Source organism: Protopterus annectens, chromosome 1.part1 (assembly GCF_019279795.1).
Source record: "Protopterus annectens isolate FY-2018-M chromosome 1.part1, PAN1.0, whole genome shotgun sequence".
NCBI lineage: Eukaryota > Metazoa > Chordata > Ceratodontiformes > Protopteridae > Protopterus > Protopterus annectens.
Genome location: NC_056726.1, coordinates 1,363,990,991 through 1,364,011,998, shown reverse-complemented (window position 1 = coordinate 1,364,011,998; position 21,008 = coordinate 1,363,990,991).

Genomic DNA, 21,008 nt, shown 5'->3' with positions numbered 1-21,008 from the left:
TGGCAGCCATCGCGGATGACAACAGGGCCGCGGCCGCTCACATAGTGCCAGCAGCAGCCCCAGCAATGCTGGGTCTGTGCTGTCATCGGACCACCCCAGGAGACTACGTGCACATGGTGCTGGACAGTCCCAACAGGGACCTGTCTCCAGTCAACAAACACCTGCTTCTGATGACAGTACCCAGTCTGGATTGGTACCTAATATGGTCCGTAGCACCCCTGCAGGCACAGGTACCGTGTCCATGGCCACAAACAATGATCTGTATGCCCTGGCAGGTACAGTCTGCGGCTGTCCACAAACACCTGTATATGGCAGCCATGAGGTGGGACTGTGTGCATTCATACACACATGCAAAGTGATAACACCTAGGGCTACCGCATACACGCACACACTGCATCAACAGTGCCCCATCTTGTACTGCTGTCCCTCACCAACACACACACACACACAGACATGTCAATTGGTTGTATCAGTGGCAGACTCAGGCATACCAGGTACACACCCTGTGCATATGATGAAACTGTGCCTCCTTCTGAAATCTGTAAGATCGGTGCAGGAACAGGTTAACATGGTGCTGATGCACAGGGTGACTACATAGACGTATTGTAATAGTATGATGTTGACAACAGTACAGTGTAATTATAGCATTGTGGGTATATACCAGCATGCCTGATGCAGTTACAGTATGAATGTCATTGTATTGTTTTGTACACCCATACTAATTACCACAGTGTTCTGTCTGCACATCTTTGCATACTGGTGGTGAGGCTGTGAAGGGATGGCCACCTACATAGGCAGCACAGGGGATACAACAATGTACATATTGATACGCAATGATGGCCATGTCAACTGCGAGTTGCATGCTGTCCACACACGACACTACAAGGTCACACCTCATACCATGCATAACAGCACCAAAACACAGAACTAACTATGACAGGAGGGAGAGTGTCCATAGATGTCAAGGATACTGTGGTGCCAGGTCAGGTAGCATACATCATACTATGTCTGGAACTGCTGAGTGAGGGCTCAGTGTCTGTCATTTGACATGTGTATTATTACAGGTATGAGCACTTGGGTATCAGGCCAGTTATTCAACATTACGAAGGTACGTGGTCTATACACTTGTGGGGGTTGTGGCTGGACCCAGCCCGTCTGACCTGGGAATGTCTGGGTACTGGCTTAGAGTGCCTGCATATATGCACTGTTACATACTGGAAGTCGTACACCTTGTTTGTTGTAGCATAGTCTGCATACAGGCCTGATGACTGTAGCTTTGTTTGTATGCAAGTTTGCCTGTTATGTTCCTGAAACACTGATTCCACCTGTGGTGCAGATATACAGTGCCTCTGTGGATCCCTAGTGACATCTGTGTTGCTTACTGTACTGATGTCCATGTGTCACTTGACAGAACGTCACTATTTGTCCTGTTTGCATGTAGCTTGCCTGTAACACATTGCATATGACGTACCTCACATTTGCTCAAGACAGCATTCATATATGCCAGCACTAACAATTCAGGAGCACTACACCCTCACATAGTCACCTTGAGTACCTTGTTCCCCATTGGCCCTATGTGTCGTTACTTAGTGTGGGAGTCACAATGCTATGGTAGCATGTGCAAAGGTCACCTGTCGATCTACTCTCAGGTCCAGTTGGTGAATCTGTGAGTCATGTGGCAATGTTACAGCTGCCTCATGTACACAGACAACCCTCTCCCCTTCCCATACATGTACAACACATGTGAGAGATGCAACCACATAGCCAAACTGGGGGCTAAGCTCTGTTTACACAGCACTGGCATTCCCTGTCAGGTGGAGTGGGATACTGTGAATACAGTACCAGTCTCCCATAGACCTGCCACGACCACAATCCAAACACAGACACACACACAGGTACATTATTGGGCTCTCAGAATAGCATCCTGCCTGAGAAGCTGACACCTGCAAAGCAGACACACAAGCAAACATTACACCAGAGCAGAGCACATGCGACACACAGCTCACAAAGCCTGTCTGCCAAACAGTGTCAGGCCATACGGCTAGACAACACACCTGCTACGGTTGACACGTACACTGTGGTCCTGCTCCCAGACTGAACAAGGTGACGGTCATGCTGAGCTGCCCGTCGGGCACTATGATCCACCACATAACACAAGCAAAGCAGTCACTCCAAGGCATGTAGCAGTATGACTCAGTCATTGTCTGTGCCAGTGTGTATGACCTCTGACGCACCTCCCTGGACTACATGTTAGGGGACATGGAGGGGCACTCTGAGGTTGTGGCACAGGCTGGTACGACCCTGGCTTTGGGTAGCATCTCACCCTCACCATGAATGCTGCCACAATATGTAGACAGGTTCATCGGTTTCTGCACTTAACGTATCTTTCAGTGACATCCAAAGGGGATCCAATGCCTGTCAGTGTGGGATTACATGCTGGACATGCCACATTGCTTTGCTTGGGACAGCTTGCACCTGTCACCCATGGGCCGTTGTATATTGGCAGAGGCTGTTGCTACACACATACTGCCTTTGTATGCAAGGCTGACATTACATAGCCACCTACACTGGTAGCAGATGGGATGGGACACTAATAGCAATGCTACTCAACAGCAGCAGTGTAAACCTCAAGATGCATGCAGTGGAAATTGTCCTTAGCATGGGGTACAGCAATATCCGTGCAGTAACAGACTCCTGGTACAAGGCTCCCAGGTGCACACCATCAGTGCCAGGTCATTCCTGATACCATGCTTGTCATCCCCTACACATGCACCAAAACAGAACAGGGGGGATGTATCCAAAGGCACCTCAGATACACACAACCCCAGGTTGGTGGCACTGCACAAAGCATCAGAGCCTCTCCATGTGCAACACACAGTGGGTTAGACTGCCTTCAGGTTCATAGCCTGGCACACACCACACTCCCATACCCAGGAAACCCACTTGGCCTTCCTGACAACACTGGGAATATGATGGTCTCTACACACACCATTATATGGTTGTACTGCAACTACCCAAACATACAGTGTGAGCATTATTCTAGCTGCAAGACCCTATCTGAAGGTGTCTTATCATTCATTCCCTGCATTGCTATGGAACAACTTGTTACCACTCCCACAAGTGGTGACAACATGCTGCACCTGTTCATCACCAACATGTGGACTATATGCTCCAGACCAATCATGTATCCCTCGCTGGTGGGATGACACCATCTACAACCCACACTGTATAGTCACATACCACATGCAGCCCCAGCACAGAACACCCCAGTCATACAGTTGTCTGATGCATATTCCATGTATTCACATGAGGCAGGCTTCGGACATGGGAACTCTTGCAGTTCACAGGTACATATGTGTAGGTGGCACACACATACATCATGTGTGCATTGACATTACTGATATAATGTATGTTGTGCAATATTGGGAACAACACCCCACACACATGGACAAACTGTGTGACAAAATTACACATGGCATTTGTAGGATACAACCCCCTACCTAACTATGTTAGATCACTTGTGAGAGTTGCATTAGCAGAGCACGCTATTTGCATTACTGGGGGGATTTCTTTCTCCTGCTGTACTTATAGGGTGCTGACATCATCAGTGTTTAGACAGTGGAATATGCAGCATGTTTTGTGTAGTAAAAGTTGCCAAAAGGGACATTTCTCATACACATGTAATTACACACACTATTTTCCCATGCACAGTCACACACACACTGGGCACTTACAGGATTCAAACCCCTACCTAACTATGTTATGACACTAGTGAGAGACGCATTAGCAGAGCGCGCTATTTGCATTACTGAGGGGGGATTGTTTTCTCCTGCTGTACTTATAGGGTGCTGACATAATCAGTATTTAGACAGTGGAATATGCAGCATGTTTTGTGTAGTAAAAGTTGCCAAAAGGGACATTTCTCATACACATGGAATTGCACACACTACTCCCTCATACACAGTCACACACACACTGGGCACTTGCAGGATTCAAACCCCTATCTAACTATGTTATGACACTAGTGAGAGACACATTAGCAGAGCACACTATTTGCATTACTGGGGGGAAGTGCTTTCTCCTGCTATACTTATAGGGTGCTGACATCATCAGTGTTTAGACAGTGGAATATGCAGCATGTTTTGTGTAGTAAAAGTTGCCAAAAGGGACATTTCTCATACACATGGAATTGCACACACTACTCCCCCATACACAGTCACACACACACTGGGCACTTGCACGATTCAAACCCCTACCTAACTATGTTATGACACTAGTGAGAGACGCATTAGGGGGGTGCGCTATTTGTATTATTGGGAGGATTGCTTTCTCCTGCTGTACTTATAGGGTGCTGACATCATCAGTCTTTTGACAGTGGAATATGTAGCATGTTTTGTGTAGTAAAAGTTGCCAAAAGGGACATTTCTCATACACATGGAATTGCATACACTACTCCCCCATATATAGTCACACACACACTGGGCATCTGCATGATTCAAACTCCCACCTAACTATGTTACGACACTAGTGAGAGACACATTAGCAGTGCGCGCTATTTGTATTACTGGGAGGATTGCTTTCTCCTGCTGTACTTATAGGGTGCTGACATCATCAGTCTTTCGACCGTGGAATATGCAGCATATTTTGTGTAGTAAAAGTTGCCAAAAGGGTCATTTCTCATACACATGGAATTGCACACACTACTCTCCCATACACAGTAACAGACACACGCAGGATTCACACCCCTACCTAACTATGTTATGACACTTGTTAGAGACGCAGTAGCGGAGCGCGCTATTCACATTACTGAGTATAATTTCTGCTCCTGACATATGTATAGTGTGCTGACATCATTATGGATGAAGAGGTATGTACATCTGTTACTATCCATCAGTAATGGGGAGAGCATATCTATGCATTAACTTTGCACAGGCACAGTGGCCTACTGTACTGTGGAGGCAGACGCCAAATACACTGTGGATAGCCTTCTGTATTCCCTAGGGACAACGGTCAGGTATTGCACTCTACGGCCATATGTTTACCTGTCAGATGCATGTATCTGTTGCTCATATACTGTTTGTGGGTCTTAATTGCCATAGCCTTCCCTATCTCTATAAACAACGTGTGTACCGTGGGAGATGTTTGCATATGAGTGGGATCCAGTACTTTACTTATGTCTCTGTTGTAACTTCACTGTGTGCACTGGGCAGATGTCTGTATTGTGGGAGGTTCCTGTGTTAACACATAGAAATGCCAGATATGTGTGTACACCTGCTGAACTGTGACATGACCTAAGTGTGTGAGCATGCCCAGTTCACAGTTTGTATGGCTTTTTGACTGCCACATCTCATTTATCTAAGTGTGCGAGCATGCCCAGTGTGACCTTTCCTTATGTTTGGATCTGTGGACCACCACATTTCTGTTTGTGTGTGGACGCCATCTATATATCACATGTACAGTTGAGTGTTGGACATCAGGTTGTGTTCTTACTGCCCAACTGCTGTGTGTCTGAACCTAACAGGCATTATGCTGTGCCTGTAAGGTCGCCATGGGATAGTTTGCATACAGTTGTCATCATCCTTTCCTGCTGACCAAACAGTTGTATTGTTGTATAGTGTACTGGTGCAAAACTTTCACTGTGGTGGACAGTATAATCGGTTTCAGTCCTATCACTGCTAGTAATGTTTATAGTGAGCACACCAGACTGGTTGAGGGCCAGTTGTGCAGATATGACCATGTTGCATTTTGTTCAGATATGGACAGCTTAGTACATGATTGTCCGACATTGTTAATGTATTCCACAACTTGTGTGGACAATGTCAAACAATGGCCATGTGCCCTAGTCCATTTGTAATGCTAGTCAGAGAGTGTTTGTCCTTCAACACACATTTACTGGTGTTTGCCATGACATATGTCATGGTTAGTGTGCTGTGCCTCTGTCTACCCATGACATACAGGTGATATCCGGGGTACTCCTGCCATCACCCATCCAGTCATCATGATTCCTCTGGATGACAGTCACTGAGGGACTCCCTGGATATCCTGTAGTGGGAGTTTAGTCGTGAGTGGAGTGAGCTTCTGGGTTGTGGACCAATCAGTACAGCATGTCCTGTTTATGTCTGTGCTGGGGTTCAGGCCTGTCAGCTGCATAGGTCACCAGCATTCAGTGTTTACATGGTGCCAAATGTCCATTGATACCAGGTTGGTCATGGCTCTATACATCAGGCACAGTTCACCTCCAGCCAGGCAGTATGGCACTGTGTGGAGCTGCAGTTACTTTACTCAGGTGACACATGGCATCTGTTACAGCTCTGCAATCCTCCTGGTGGGGTATTTGTGTGGTCATTCCAGTTGCTGCAGGTGTCTGCTATGGTACATCCCTGAAGGGCCATTGTACACAATTGTGAGGCTGCTGATGGATGACTGGAGAGGCACATTGACCTACCCTAACCAAGCTGTGCTTACCTTCATGATTAGGTGGGTATATGGTATGTTTCTGTAACCACTACAGACACATGGTTGTCACGTGCAGGATATGTGTCACCTTGTGTCTCCAGGCCTCTTATTGCTCCTGATGTACTTACTGGGTTAACACCTATGTGGTAATTTCTGGCCATGTACTGTGTTTCCACAGGGGTTGACTATACCCTATTCTGCATTTAGCTTGTTGACATGGCTGTGGCACCACTTGTGTGTTTCTATGTGTGCCTTTTGTAGGTTGCTTGTGTCAGCTGGAGGGTCCAATATGGTGGCCAGTTTGTCATCCTCTGCAAACCTGTTCAGACAGAGTCCTTCCATGTTGGCCTGTACCTATGTGACATATATAGCATACAAGAGGATTCCCAGGACCATGCCTTGTGGGATACCAGTTGTACCTGGTTTGCAGTCTGCCATGGCTACAGCATGTCTGCCAGGTCAGTTCTGTCCTTGAGCTGGTTTGCAACCAATCTACTTGCAAAGGGGTTTATAGTTAGGCTGGTGAGCTTATCTGTACCGCCAACTAGGGTATTGTATGGAAGGGTTTAGCAAGGTCCAGATAGGCTGTGTGATCGACATTCCCCACATCACTGGGCTTGGTGCATGTTTCACATGAGTCAGACATGTGTTCGGGTCAGGATCTGCCCTATGACAGCCACACTGGTTAGGGTCCAATGTCTGTAGGTACCCAATCTCGTTATTCATGGGATCCATGATCATCCTCTACATTACTTTGCCAACCTAGATATTCGGGGTTGAGGGGTGATAGTTTGCAGTATCCACTCAGGCACCCCCTTTGTGGTGTGGGACCACTGTTGCTGTACACCGCTCTTTGGGTACAAATCCTGTGGTAGGACTGATAGTGCACAGTAATGCTATTTGCTGTTGCATTCTTCTTACAGTACTTGTTGGACACAACCCAGGACACCATCTGGTACCATTGATGCTGTGTGTTGTGCTTTGTGGATGCTGGCTGTTACCTCAGCATCTGCAATGTTGGGGGGCCAGCACTCTCCTAGGATAGATATTTGGCAGTTAGGTGCTGGTGGGGAGTTTGCAAAGACTCTGTTAGGTAGGACGTTGGCAATGTGTGTGGGTTTGGTGTATTTTTTGTGATATTAGAGTGCTGCAGAGCATATCTGTGGATTACCCCCATGGTTCCTACCATCAGATAGGACAGCTTTGTAATAATCCTATGTGTCCTGCACAATTTGTATCATCATAGGTTCATAGGTTCATACTAGGCTATCTGCCCTGGCCTTGTTTGAGCAGGGACAGACTGTGTGTGGGTCTCAACACCCCTTGCAATGTGCATATCATGCCCACATAGGGTTTACTTTCCTAGATGTGACACAGGGATGGCCCCCAGTGTACACCTGCTATCTCCCATGCACTTCAACGGATTTCTCTTGTTGAGTTTGTGTGTGGAGCTCAGCCTATCATGGACTGGGATTCTTTTCCAGAGTGTCCTGAGCCTCTGGGTTATGGATCTGTCCCTCCAGCACATCCTATTAATCTATGTGTAGAGGTTCAGATATCTCACTGTGGTGTGTCTGCTGGATTTGGGGTTTCTGCAGTGGAGCATGTCCATTCATTCTGGATTGGGCATGGCCTTGTACATCAGGCATACATCACCTCTGACTGTGCAGTATGCTTCTGAATTGGGCTGTGGTTTCTTCAGCCAGGCTGCAGATGTCCAATGTTTGGACCCTTTATCCTGTTGGTCGGGTACATTTGGGGTCTTTCTGACTGCTGCATGTGTAAGGTAAGGTACATGCGGACTGGGGCATAGTTGTCACGTATGGGCCTGATAAGGGAAGGTATGGGGCACAGTGACCTCTGTAGCTCTACATGTGCATCCTTTCATATTAAGGTTGGCAATATAGCAGGTCTTCCTGGCCACCTTGGCAATGTGTGTGTCACATGACAGGTTACCGTCCACTTGTGTCCCTAGGTCCATGACTACTTCTTCCATACATAATGGATTGCCACCTATGTCATACTTTGTGTGTGTCTTGTTTGGTATTTGTTGGGACATTCATACTCTGATGTGTCTTCAGGAAGGCTGGCTGGGGTACCTGGGTTTGTGTGTGGGGTCTGTAGCAGGCTTCAAACAGGTACACAGTTTGAGACAGTGTTACTCGCCCGTGGATAGTCCATGCTGCTTCTTGCTGTGGTACCAACCTGGGGGTGTGGTTATTCTTGATAATTACTGGTAGCCACACTCCTATTGTCATGTGTTCCATGTTTTGGAGCTGTAGAGCATGGTATGAGGCATAACCTGGTAGTATTAGGGTGCTCTTCTGGGCCTTGCCCAGGTTTCTGTTACAGAACACATATTACCATTCTCCATGCTGTGTTGGGTTTGGTCTGCATGCACCTTGCAGGTTAGACTTCTGGCATTGGGTAGCATTACGTCCAGGTTATTATCCCTTGTGCTACCTATGTTGGTGGGTTTGTGTTTCCAGACTTACCTATTCCAGGCACAGTGGGGGTGACAGCAGCCTTTGCCAGTATCTACATAGCCAGGTGTGCTGGGTGCGTGCCATCCCTAGCAGGTGGGGCATCATGTCTTGCTCGGCATGTCAGCCCAGGCTGTCAGCCATGTGTTCCCCCTTGCTAACAACAATACCTCAGCCAATTATTGTACTTGATCTTGTTGTTTTCATAGTGTGGCATCATGCTTGGTGAGGGTGAGATGTCAGGTTGGGTCTTCATGTTTGCATATACTAGATGGTGTTACATTGCTTAACACATGGCAATCATGCCTCAGGTGGTGCTGCAGGGCTGCCTCTGTCGGATGCACATACTACACTCCCTGTACATGTTTGAGAGCAGGTTATGTCATTTTAGGCATCCCTGTTACTATATGAGTGATACTCCCTAATAATGTTCAACCGGGGACTTATATTACAAAAAACTGTGTGAAATTTTTGACAGAGCTGGACTGGAGGTTTTAAATGTGATGATTTCAGAGTAAGAAGCGAAGGCTGATACTCTTATAAACGAGTTAAATGTTTTAAACAACTCCCTTGTTACTGAAAATAACTTTTTAACTGTGAAGTTTGATTATGACAATGTTTTTAACGAAGTCGATCAATTCTGTACAAAAATACTTAACCGAAAGATACGTAAGTTAGACAGGGATTTAGCTGAATATAGAGAAGGAACAGCCTACCCCTCTCCTAATAGGACCCGGTGGGAACATAAACAGGACAATCAAAACAACCAAAACAAGGGGGCTGATTTCTATTCTAGAGCTACTCATGAACCCCCCTGTAGGAATGAGAGGTTAGCTGAGAAAGGTAGAAAGAATTCCCATCAGGATTTTCAGCATCCCCCGGCAGGATGGGGGCATGGGGACAGAAACAATCCCCTCACATGTGGAGCAACAAACATGGTTAAATGACATCCCTATTGTCCCTGAAATGGCACTCCTACACTATAACTTTTCCAACACTGCAGGCCACAATTGTTCTATAGTTAAAAAAGACAACTTCATTATATACAATTATACTGATTTGCAAATTACAGATTTGACCTTCGACCTATTCACTTGGGGTTTCCAGTTTGTCCCCGCACGCTCCTGTAATATATCCCAAATTTTAGTTGAACTAAAACTCTTTGCTAGAAATTTAAATCTAGCACATTACTTTAAAGGGCAGCCCTATACCAATACAGGGCTCTGTAGAACTAGCACTTTCAACCCACCTGTGCACCCCTTAATTAAAGTTTTTGAAGAACTAATTGAGAAAGATTTTAGAACTTTACATTCCCAAGGAATACAACCACAGTTAGTTAACTTAAATGAATATGAAATCTGGTTTATTAACCATTTGAAAAAAGAAAACATCATGAAACCAGACAAGGGCGGTGGGGTTGTCCTGATGTATAATTCCAGCTATGACATTTACATCCACGATATGTTACAGGACAGTGAACAATACGAAATTGTATTTAGAAATGAAGTTAACATAGCCTTTTCCAAAATCAAATATATGCTTACTGACCATTTGCTCCAAGGAGCTATAAATGAAAAATTGTTCAACTATCTGCATGTTGAGAAACCCAAAATACCAGTAATTTTCGGGATTCCGAAAATTCACAAAGGCTTGGACCCCTTGAGATTTAGGCCTATTGTTTCAGGGGCAGAAAGCATCACTGAACCCTTAGGTAAATTCATTGACCATGTTACTAAGCAACTCATTCCACTTTTAGATCACGTCTGCAAAGACTCCTGGGATTTTCTCAGAGACATTCAACCTTCCTTTTTCTCATCTGAACTCCGTATGATAACTATAGAAATCAAAGACCTGTTTCCTAGTATACCCCACCCAGCAGGGCTCGAGTGGTTTAACGATTTCTTAACCACTGAAACTAATCTCAACAATAAGGTGACTGGCCTTCTAGTGGAGTTTATGGAAATTTTATTACAGAACAATTTTATATTCTTTAATGGTGAGCTTTTTAGACAAAGGAAAGGAGTGGCCATGGGTGCCTCATGCGCTTCTTTTTATGCCAACGCTGTTTTGCACAGATTGGAACGTATGTTCATTTTTTCTTCTACTTGGGTTCAATATTTAACTCATTATAGAAGATACCTAGACGATATCTGTATTTTATGGAATGGGACCCTCCATCAGTTTGAGGATTTTTTTAGTTATATCAATTCCACTACTCCCTTCTTGGTGTTCACTCACAACATTAACAAGCACGAACTTCACTATCTTGACGTGACTTTATATAAAGATTATAACAACTCAACATTCCTTTCTAAACTTTACAGGAAACCTACTTTTTCTAATTCTTTTCTGCATTTTCAAAGTGCACACCTATTTTATCAGAAAAAAGGCATTGTTAAGGGCCAGTTCATTAGAGCCTCTAGGATGTGCAGCTCCACTGTTGATTATTTGGATGAAATACATTTTTTGCAGTCCATGTTTGTAGACAGGGGATACCCTCTCTCCCTTATCACCTCCTTAGCTAAGGAAGTGATTGATAACAGAGAAACAACATTTACACCACTTCTTGGTACAGGGTGACCTTCTGTCACAACTAACACAACAGCGATATCTGACACCTTCCGGAATAGTTTTATCTATACCTATTCCGGCAACTCCGCTAATATTGAGGAGATCATCAGGAGGCACTGGCCTGTACTGACCTTTCACGAAGAATTCAAAGATGCCCTCCCACCACACCCTAAATTTGTAAGAAAGAGGGACATTAATTTCAGGGAACTATTTGAAAGAAAACCTAATTTCCAGGCTAATAACTCTAACACACAACTAGGCACTTTCAAATGTGGGTCCTGTAATCAATGCCATGCCATTATTAATGCTCCAACACTTTACATTCCCTCCAGGAATTTTAACATCAAATCATATCATCACTACACCTGTGGGAGTAAAGGGGTTGTCTACCTAGGTTTTTGCAACACCTGCTCAAGCTTCTATGTTGGCAAAACTGAGAGGCCATTTAGGAAAAGACTCTACGAACATTTTTACGATCTAAGTAAACAAAGGTAGTCTAACGCATTTTGTAAGCATTCACTCACTTGCCCTGGGATAGATCTTAAATTCATAGTGTTGGAGCAAGTTACCCTGGATGCTAGGGGAGGTGACTGGGAGACGACCCTCGAATACAAGGAACTTATATGGCAACTTAAACTAGATGCAGGCAGACACCCTGGATTAAATGACAACATCAACATAAACAGTGTCCTCAAGCTAAGAAAGGCTCGATTATGAGAAGCTCATTCATTGTTGATAAAAAATCTTCAAGTGAAATATGATAAATGATTTATTTTAATTTATTGCTAAATGCACTGCCTACAGTTTCTTTCGATTATTTTACATTTCAGTTTTAATATTTACTGTATACATTTATTATAATGCACCAGGTTTAATTTTTAACAAAGAAGCATTTTTAACAATTTTTCAACTCCAGCATTTTTAAGCTTTAATTTTTTAATTAATTATTTTTTTAATTGATTAATTAATAATTAACTTCAGTGTATATAAAGCCTTGCAGCACTTTGGATGTTCACTTGATAAAGCTCGGCACAGACCGAGCAAAAGCGCTTGTGTTTTCATTGTTTTTCATGGTTTTGCATTAAAGAATTAGACTTTCTGAGCAGCAGTCTGTCTTGGTTTGGTTTTCCACCTTGGATTTATTTTTTATTGGTCCTGTTTGTGCTTTTCTGTATTCCTTACTATATGAGTGAGTCAGAGAGGGGTATCATTCCCAGGATTCCTACTGAGCCAGTGTATGTGCTATGCGTTGCCTCTTTGCCAAGGCCAGGGCATACTGGGCACGCCTCCTTCTGCCTACTGGGGCAGGCTCAGGTTGTTCCTCCTCTGAGTCACGCTCTGCCTGTGATGGCCTTGGCAATGGTGGGGGGCTGTTTGGCCTGGCCCTATGCTTGTCCTGCTGCAGCTGTTTTCGCAGGATCATATTATGTAGCATAGCACATACCATGACAATTTGGGTACATGTAGTTGGTGAGTACTGCAAGGCTCCACCAGATGTGTCCAGACACCGGAACCGTGACCTGAGCAGCCCAAACACACGCTCTATTACATTACGTGTTTGTGCGTGTGCCTCATTATGGCATTCCTGTTCAGGTGTGTGTGCGTTTCTGATGGGTGTCATCAGCCACGGCTCCAGTGCATAACCTGCATCCCCCACTAGGTGTCCATGTGGGATGTCCCCACTGGCAAATGTCTGGTACAGCTGCGTCAAATGCCAGATATGGGAATCATGGTAGCTCCCAGTGCAGCCAGAACACACATTCATTATTATGCCCTGGGCATCACACACGACCTGGCAGTTGATGGAGGGGAAGCCCTTGCAGTTAATGTAAGCCCTACCCCACTCACCGGCTGATGCTTTGATGCGTATGTGCGTGCAGTCTATTGCACCCACTACCTCAGGGTATTCCGCTATATGCTGGAAGAGACGCATATTGCTGGCCAATACCTCACGGGCATTGGGGAAATATACATGATCACCGACATGTGCTGACATGGCATCCAGGAACTGGTGCAGTACCCTGGAGGCTGATGCCTGTGATATCCCCATCATATCACTAGTTGGTCTCTGGAAGGTACCTGTTGCTAGTATTCTTAGGCCAACACATACCTTGGTTTCCACTGGGATGGGTTCCTCTCTGTTAGTTATGTGTGTGAGGTGTGGCCTGCACAGCTCGACAATTTGCTGCAGGAGGTCTCTGTCCACTCTATAGCGCTCCACTATCTCCAGCTCATGTAACCCCTGGTAGGTGACCCTGGGCCAGTACACTCTTCTCCGTCTCCTCACTGTGGGTTGTCTGGCAGTATTTCCATTGTCACCACCCTCAGCAAGTCTCCTATGTCTCCTTATGACAGCTATAGCAGCCCCTAGCATGTTTGGTCTGAGTGCAGCTTTTTCAGTTTTCACTTCTACTAGCTTACTCCTGTCTTGCAGTATCTCTTGAGAGAAACATACTGCAATGCTGTTTGCAGTGTTTTAAGTGCTGGGCTGGGCTTGTATTCTGCCTGTGTAATTGCCTGCTTCTAATTCTTTTCACCTGCTACCTCTACAGGTATTCCCTGCTAGTTTCCTACTATTTCTCCTGCTTCCTTTTCCTCTCTGTTTCCTCAGGGGGGAGCAGCGTGCATACCAGTGAAAACACATTCACAGTGGCTACCACGCGCGCACACATGCTTACACGGACTAGAATTTGCTTATCCGGGTTAAAACGCGTGCACACCAGCACAAACAGGTTTATATATCTTTACACAGGCTCCTACATGCTTACTCTGCCTTACACACGCGCACTCTGTATTACCCGCGCCTCCCAGCGCGCACACGCGTGCATGCACGTACAGCAAGAAACTTTGGTGTTGGCCACAGTGTACACCTTCCATTTCTTGACTTTCCCATGCTTATCTGTTGACACTCCTCTTTTTCTGCTGTGTGATTGATATGTTTCACATACCACTTTGCTCCAATGAGCTTACTTTCTTCCTGACATTCCCCCCTGTGATGTCACCTATCTCCTACTCTGTTACTCCCCCTTATCTAACTCTTACACTACACGGACTGTGCTCATTTGCTATGTGACAGTGTGATTCACTATCCTACCATTCATTTACATAGGACTGCCTACTAATGCTTAGTTACATGTCTTACACTCAGCTTCCCCCCTTAGCAACCACTAGACGGTGGCCATGTTGTTTTTGGTCTGCTAGTCCCTGCATTGCAAATCCATGCATTACATAAAACCCACATTTGTGGGTTTCCAACCTTCATTTTTCAGTTTTATATAGCGCAGCCCGTTTGCGCGGGGCTGCGCTGCGTTTAAACATCGCCAATCTCCGAAAAAAAAAAAAATTTTTTCATGTTTGCATCGGTTTACCATGCCAATGGCCACATATTTGGCCATTGGCATGCTGTCTGTAACATTTGCACACTTTATTTGGAATAACGTACTCAGTTGTCAACTGAGTACATTTCTGCAACTAACACGACTCTTACACGGGCTGGTTTCAGCTTCGTGGATCGCTAATCTACCTCATTTGCATGCCTTTCGGCTGCAAGTGGGGTGATTAGCATATCCACGCCCTGCCCGTGTAAGAGTCATTTTAGCTTTCTCTTACACGGGATTTCGGGCTGTTCCTGGATCGCGATGGCTGCATGGAGTCTTACACAGCTCTTGGACTCCGTGCAAGCCATTGTGAATCCTGCCCGTCATTTTCCCATTTTATAGCTTGAAGATGTTGAGATGAGTGCTGTGGTTCTAGGAAGGAGAGCTGGTAGAGTAGTTTTTGGGGAAACATGGGATTAAAAGCTTTTGACAAATCAAGAATAACTGCTGCTACAAAGTTTTCTGCATTCATGTTACTGTTAGTGGTAACAAAGTTGAGAAGAGCTGTAGTAGTGCAATGAAATGGCTGGTAAATGTGTTATTTGGGGCTTAGTAAGTTGTTTATGGTAACAAATCTAAGTAGCTGGGATTGGACATTTTTTTCTAAGACTTTGAATAGGGGGTCAGAATGGCTAGAGTCTCTAATTGGATATACTGGATCACGTTTGCATTGAGGTATGATACAAGATTTTTTTTCTGAAATTGTAAGGACATTGCTTTCTGTGTTGGAGTACTTTATTAAGATGGAGATTGGATAAGCTAAGGTGCTTTTGCAAGTTTAGTATAGACTACTGGTACTTGTTTGTTCAAAGCTGCAGTGAGTTAAGCCTTCTGCCATTGTTCTGCTGTGAGACTGGAAGAGATAGCTGCTTATTTTAAGCTGTTTTCTCCACTTCTGATTAAAACATTTGCTGCAAATCTATGTAACCTGTGCAACTGTTTTTTAGACTTGGTGAATTTAGTCCTTATCTCTGTTTTGATCTTGTGTATCCTATCCAGCTGCGTTTGTGGCATTAAAGCTTGGTGGCTTTTAATTGCCCAACTCTAGCATAAATTTGATATTGGACATTTCCCCCTAATCCCATTACATCAGCTCATTCTACTGTGTACAGTGAGATAAGTCGTGAAAGTCCACACCTTTAGCTTCTCTACCCTGAATTATCTTCTGTCTCCTCGCTTTCTACTAAAACAAACAAAAAAATTGTGCCTCTTCCTACTTTATTTTGATTCTTGTGCTCAGGAGTTCAACTGCATTTAAACTGCCGCATTTATTACTGCTTGTTGGTAGCCTTATTACATTGATGACAGTATTCTGCTGAATTACTGCTTTATTTGAGCTATTTTTGACTGTCCTGACAGTGAGCTAATTTATCACATTTGCACTGTTTTAAAGCAATTTACTAATTAACTATATTTCATTGCTATTTACTGCAATTCATTACTGTTTAACTGCATTTTTTCATATTGTGAGTTCTGTTCTTTTTTTCTGTAAGTGGTTAATCTGTGCTTCTTTGTGAGCATTACTGTGTTCTTAACCTTAATTTAAATAGCATAGACTAGATACAGGTTTGCTCCAATCAGAGCTGCAGCTGCTCAGTTTCTAAGCCTTTTTGCATTATTCCAGCAACACATTTTCCCTTAGTAGTACTTGTGTGATCACCTAGTATTACTACTCTTAGACCTTCCACCCTTTACACTCTTAGCTCACTCTGGCCTCTCTCCCTCAGTTTCTGACAAATATATATGGACAATTTCCTACATTTTCTCCTGCCAGTCTGGTTGATATGGGCAACCTTAGACAGTGTAGTAACTGCCTCAGGTACACAGACAGCCCTCTACCACTACCACCTAGGAACACAATTTGTGAGAGATGCAATTACATCAAGAACTTAGAGTCATTGCTCTCTCCCCCACAAGCCAGTATATCTGGAACTGAGAATGTTGTCAACACAAACATCACACCTCAAACACTACCCACACCTATACAATATACCCCCACATATGTGGAGGTCCTCAACAAAAACATACCCAAACAAAAGAGAGCTCCAAGGCAACAACACATGCAAACTCCACTGCCCACCACACCACACACCACACATAGTCCACACACCTGTGTTTGACAGCTAGTAAGGCCTAAACAAAAACTCAGCATATTAGTCATAGGAGACTCCATTGTGAGACACACAGATGTGTCCCTCAAAAGGCTGGATAAGGAGAAAGTCATGGTTAGTTGTTTGTCAGGTGCCAGAATCTGCCATATCACCCATGCGCTCAAGTCTCTTAACAGGTACTGTTATGAGTCTGTCATAGTCTATGATGGTGTGAATGACTTGAGACATATTTCCCTGGACTATATGAAGACAGATATGGCTGAGCTCACTGCATATGTGTCCCAAACAGGTATGTTCCTAGTCTTAAGCAGCATTCTACCATCACCCAGAATGATGCCTCAAAAAAACAGAAAATGATTGACTTTAACAACTGGCTTAGTTTCTGGTGTCATTTCAAGGGGATCCAGTACCTGATAGTCTGGGATGACATAATTGACAAACCATGTTGCTTTACCAGAAATGACCTCCATCTGTCTCCCTTGGGCTTCAGCCTCCTAGCAAAGGCTCTTGCCTCCACCATAGTGCCTTTTTTAGGCAATGCCATGAGGTCAAAACTACCAATATGAAAATTTTATCAAAATGTAAATTAAAGATCATGCTGTTAAAGGAGTCTAAACATAAAACTGCACTCATGGCAAGCATTCTTAACCTGGAAGATGCTGACATTTGTGCAGTCACAGAAACCTGGTTCAAAGCTGTGGAAAGCACCCCAGCCATACCAGGTTACTCATCCTATCATACATTCAGACACTGAATCATGGGCAGCAAAGCAAAAGTAGATGGAGTTGCAATATCTGTAAAAGACATACACACCTCCAAGCTGGTCAAATAGTATGATGCACAGAAGATATTCCAGGTGCAGTTAATAATTGACAAGACCCCTATTCAAATCATAGCTAGCTAAAGGCCCCCAACTTTGACTCAAGATGCCCAATCCACCTATCTGGACATCTTTGAATCTATGAAGATTCAACCCTTTACCCTGATCCTGGGCGACTTTAACTATCCAACCATAGAGTGGAAGAAATACTCATGCCAAAACACAAATGCCCAGAGATTCCTTGATTTCGTCAATGCAAATGCCTTGGACCAGTTGATCGACACCTCTACAAGAGGTGAAAATATCTTGGACTTGGTATTAACCAACATGAGTAACCACTGCAGCATCCCCACAGTGTCATCATCCCTGGCAAGATCTGACTACAAAGTGGTCACTTTCAATGTCACCCCCCCCCCCCCCCCCCAGCTAGGGTCTGTGAAGATAGGTGAAGGCTTCCAGCCTAGCCAGATAAAATTTTGTAGATAATTCTGTCATTTGTAAATATTAATGTAAGCCACAGGATTGTTCTCTTAAATGTGAAAAGACTGCATTGGATATTGAACTGTAAAATGTAACAATAGCATTATATGACTATCTTTGATGTCAACATTTGGATCTGATATGTCTAGAGGGAGGAATCTTGCCTATTGTTTTAAGACCAGAGTTAATGGCTAGAATTTGCATGTATAAATGTCCTTTATTGCTCTCGTTTTTGACCAGGTGTAAAGAATGTAAATGTGATTTCTGTTAGCCTGGGAGTATCAGAGAAGTGTGAAGAATGATGTCATGTGAAGCAGCTCTGTGTTATCAATTTAAAGAGAGAGAATCAGAGCACTCAGAGCATTTTGTCTTGAGAATATCCAACATCACCAGCACTCCCTGTTTCTATATGTAAGTTATTTAGAACTGTGTTTTCTCTTAGAAATAGCTAGAAAATAGGAAGATTAGACTAGTTTGTTTTTCTGTGATGTCAGAACTTTTGCTACTGTATTATTTTAAGTATTTCTCTGTGATCTCTGAACTATTGACTGGTACTGTGTAATAAGAAGTATTGTCTTATGTTTTTATTATTTATTATTAAATATTTTCAAACCTTTCAATTGTGGCTGTTTTATGCAGAGTTAATTTAAGCTCTAGAGTACATCGCATGTATATAGTGATACTGTACCAAGTCACTCTAATAAGCCTTGACTGTTCAGTCACACTTACCATTTGGATAATAATTGTTGTGTCTTTCGGCTTTTCCTGGTTAGGGTTCGCCACAGTAGGACCATTTGGATAATAATATTGCACAGTAATAATTGGACACCATTTCAGAAGGGCCTTTGAGTAGCTGATATTAGTGGGTGGTGGCAGCTGGTACTACCATATAGTCTGGGTAAAAGGGGCACAGCTGGAGAACCTGTGACAGCCTTCCCCAGGAGTGTCTGTGTGGTTGTTTGAAATTCTTATCTCAAAGTGTGTGTTTGTCAGCTACTTGGGTTGGGACACGAAGCATTAGTTGTTCAAAGAGGCTGGAGGTTTTAGCTTGCCCACTAGGCTGAGATCTGGACCCTATAGCTGTGCCAGTGGGGTGTCTGACTGGGGACCTGGAGAGAAAGGGAGCAACAAGCCCAAGACTGACTGTGATCTCTGTGTGCTTTTTAAGGAAAATTGTACTTTACTGTGTGTGTATTTATTATCCTTCCCCTATATGGACGCCCCTCACTGGTGTTAGTGGTGAGGATTGAGGCTCCTTGATTGCTGGGCCAGTGCATGGGAGTCACAGGGTCAAACAAAAAAACTTCTCTAAAGCTGATTGCAACCTCATGAGGGAAGCTATAAACAGCTTCACAGCCCCATCCCCCTCCATAGGAACTGGCATATATGTCCAAACCCACACCAAAGTACTATATGAGCATTTATATAATTGCATGGAATCAGGAATACCCAACAGGGTGAATTCATCGTCCTCTGTAAGGAAAAGTAAACCTGTCTGGTGGACACTTGCAATAAATAAACTCTCTAATAAAAGGAAACAATTGCTGTCCAGGGCCTGGAAGGAGCAGGTGCCTAACTGGAAGCAATATCTCCTTAGCCTGAACAATGAAATAAGAACACTAGTGAAATCATCCAAAGCAAACTTTGAGTCCAAACTGGACCACATCTACTAAAGACAATCATAAGGCCTTCTTCACATATGTCCACAGACTCAAAGGAAGCACCCAGATCTGCTCAGAACTGGTGGTCAAGGACACCACATACACAAACACCATAGATATAGCCAAACTGCTAGCTGACAAATTCATTGAAAACTTCACCCCTCTGTCACCCCATCAGTAAATCAAGACATGCCTAGCACCTGCCCCCTCCCCTTATCTCTAGGGAGCAAGTCATCACTGCCCTTTCAAAGGCAAAAAATACAGCCTCCATGGGAGCCGATAGCATGCCAGGCTGCATCCTACATGAATTCAGGCAGGAACTTGCAGCATCATTATGCACCCTATTCAACCAAACCCTGAGTACTGGCTTCATCCCAGTTGAATGGAGGACAGCTGCTGTCATCCCTTTGCATAAAGGTAGAACCCATTTTGCAAGGCCATGGAGCAGATTATCATAGGCATCATTAACAAGGACATTGGCAATCTTCAGACACTTGATCCCACACAGTTTGATTTTGTCAAGGAGAGATCATGCCTGTTAAATTTGGTCGACTTCATTGAGACAGTCACCAAAGCCATGTACGAGGGGAAGACTGTGCACACTGCCTACCTTCACATGTCCAAAGCCTTTGATACTATTCCCCACTCAGGTATAGTAGATAAACTCTCACAACTAGGCATCAATCCATATGTTACTAAATGGGTGGCAAACTGGCTCACTGATAGAACCCACCTAGTCAAAATAGGGGACGCCACCTCAAGCAGTAGACCCGTAACTAGCAGTGTACTGCAGGGATCAGTCTTGGGGCCTCTGTTGTCTGGGATATACCTTTCTGAGGTGTAGGCCAAAACCAGTGGACTATGGCTGACCATGTTTGCAGATGACTGCAAGCTGGATGCTGTCATCAATTCCTCTAGTGATGTGGACATCCTCCAAGAGGGTCTCACCCAAACAAATGACTGGCACCAGAAAAATGGCCTCAAACTGAATGCCAAAAAATGCATCATCATCCGCTTTGGGGAAAGTAATATCCCCACAAATTATCACA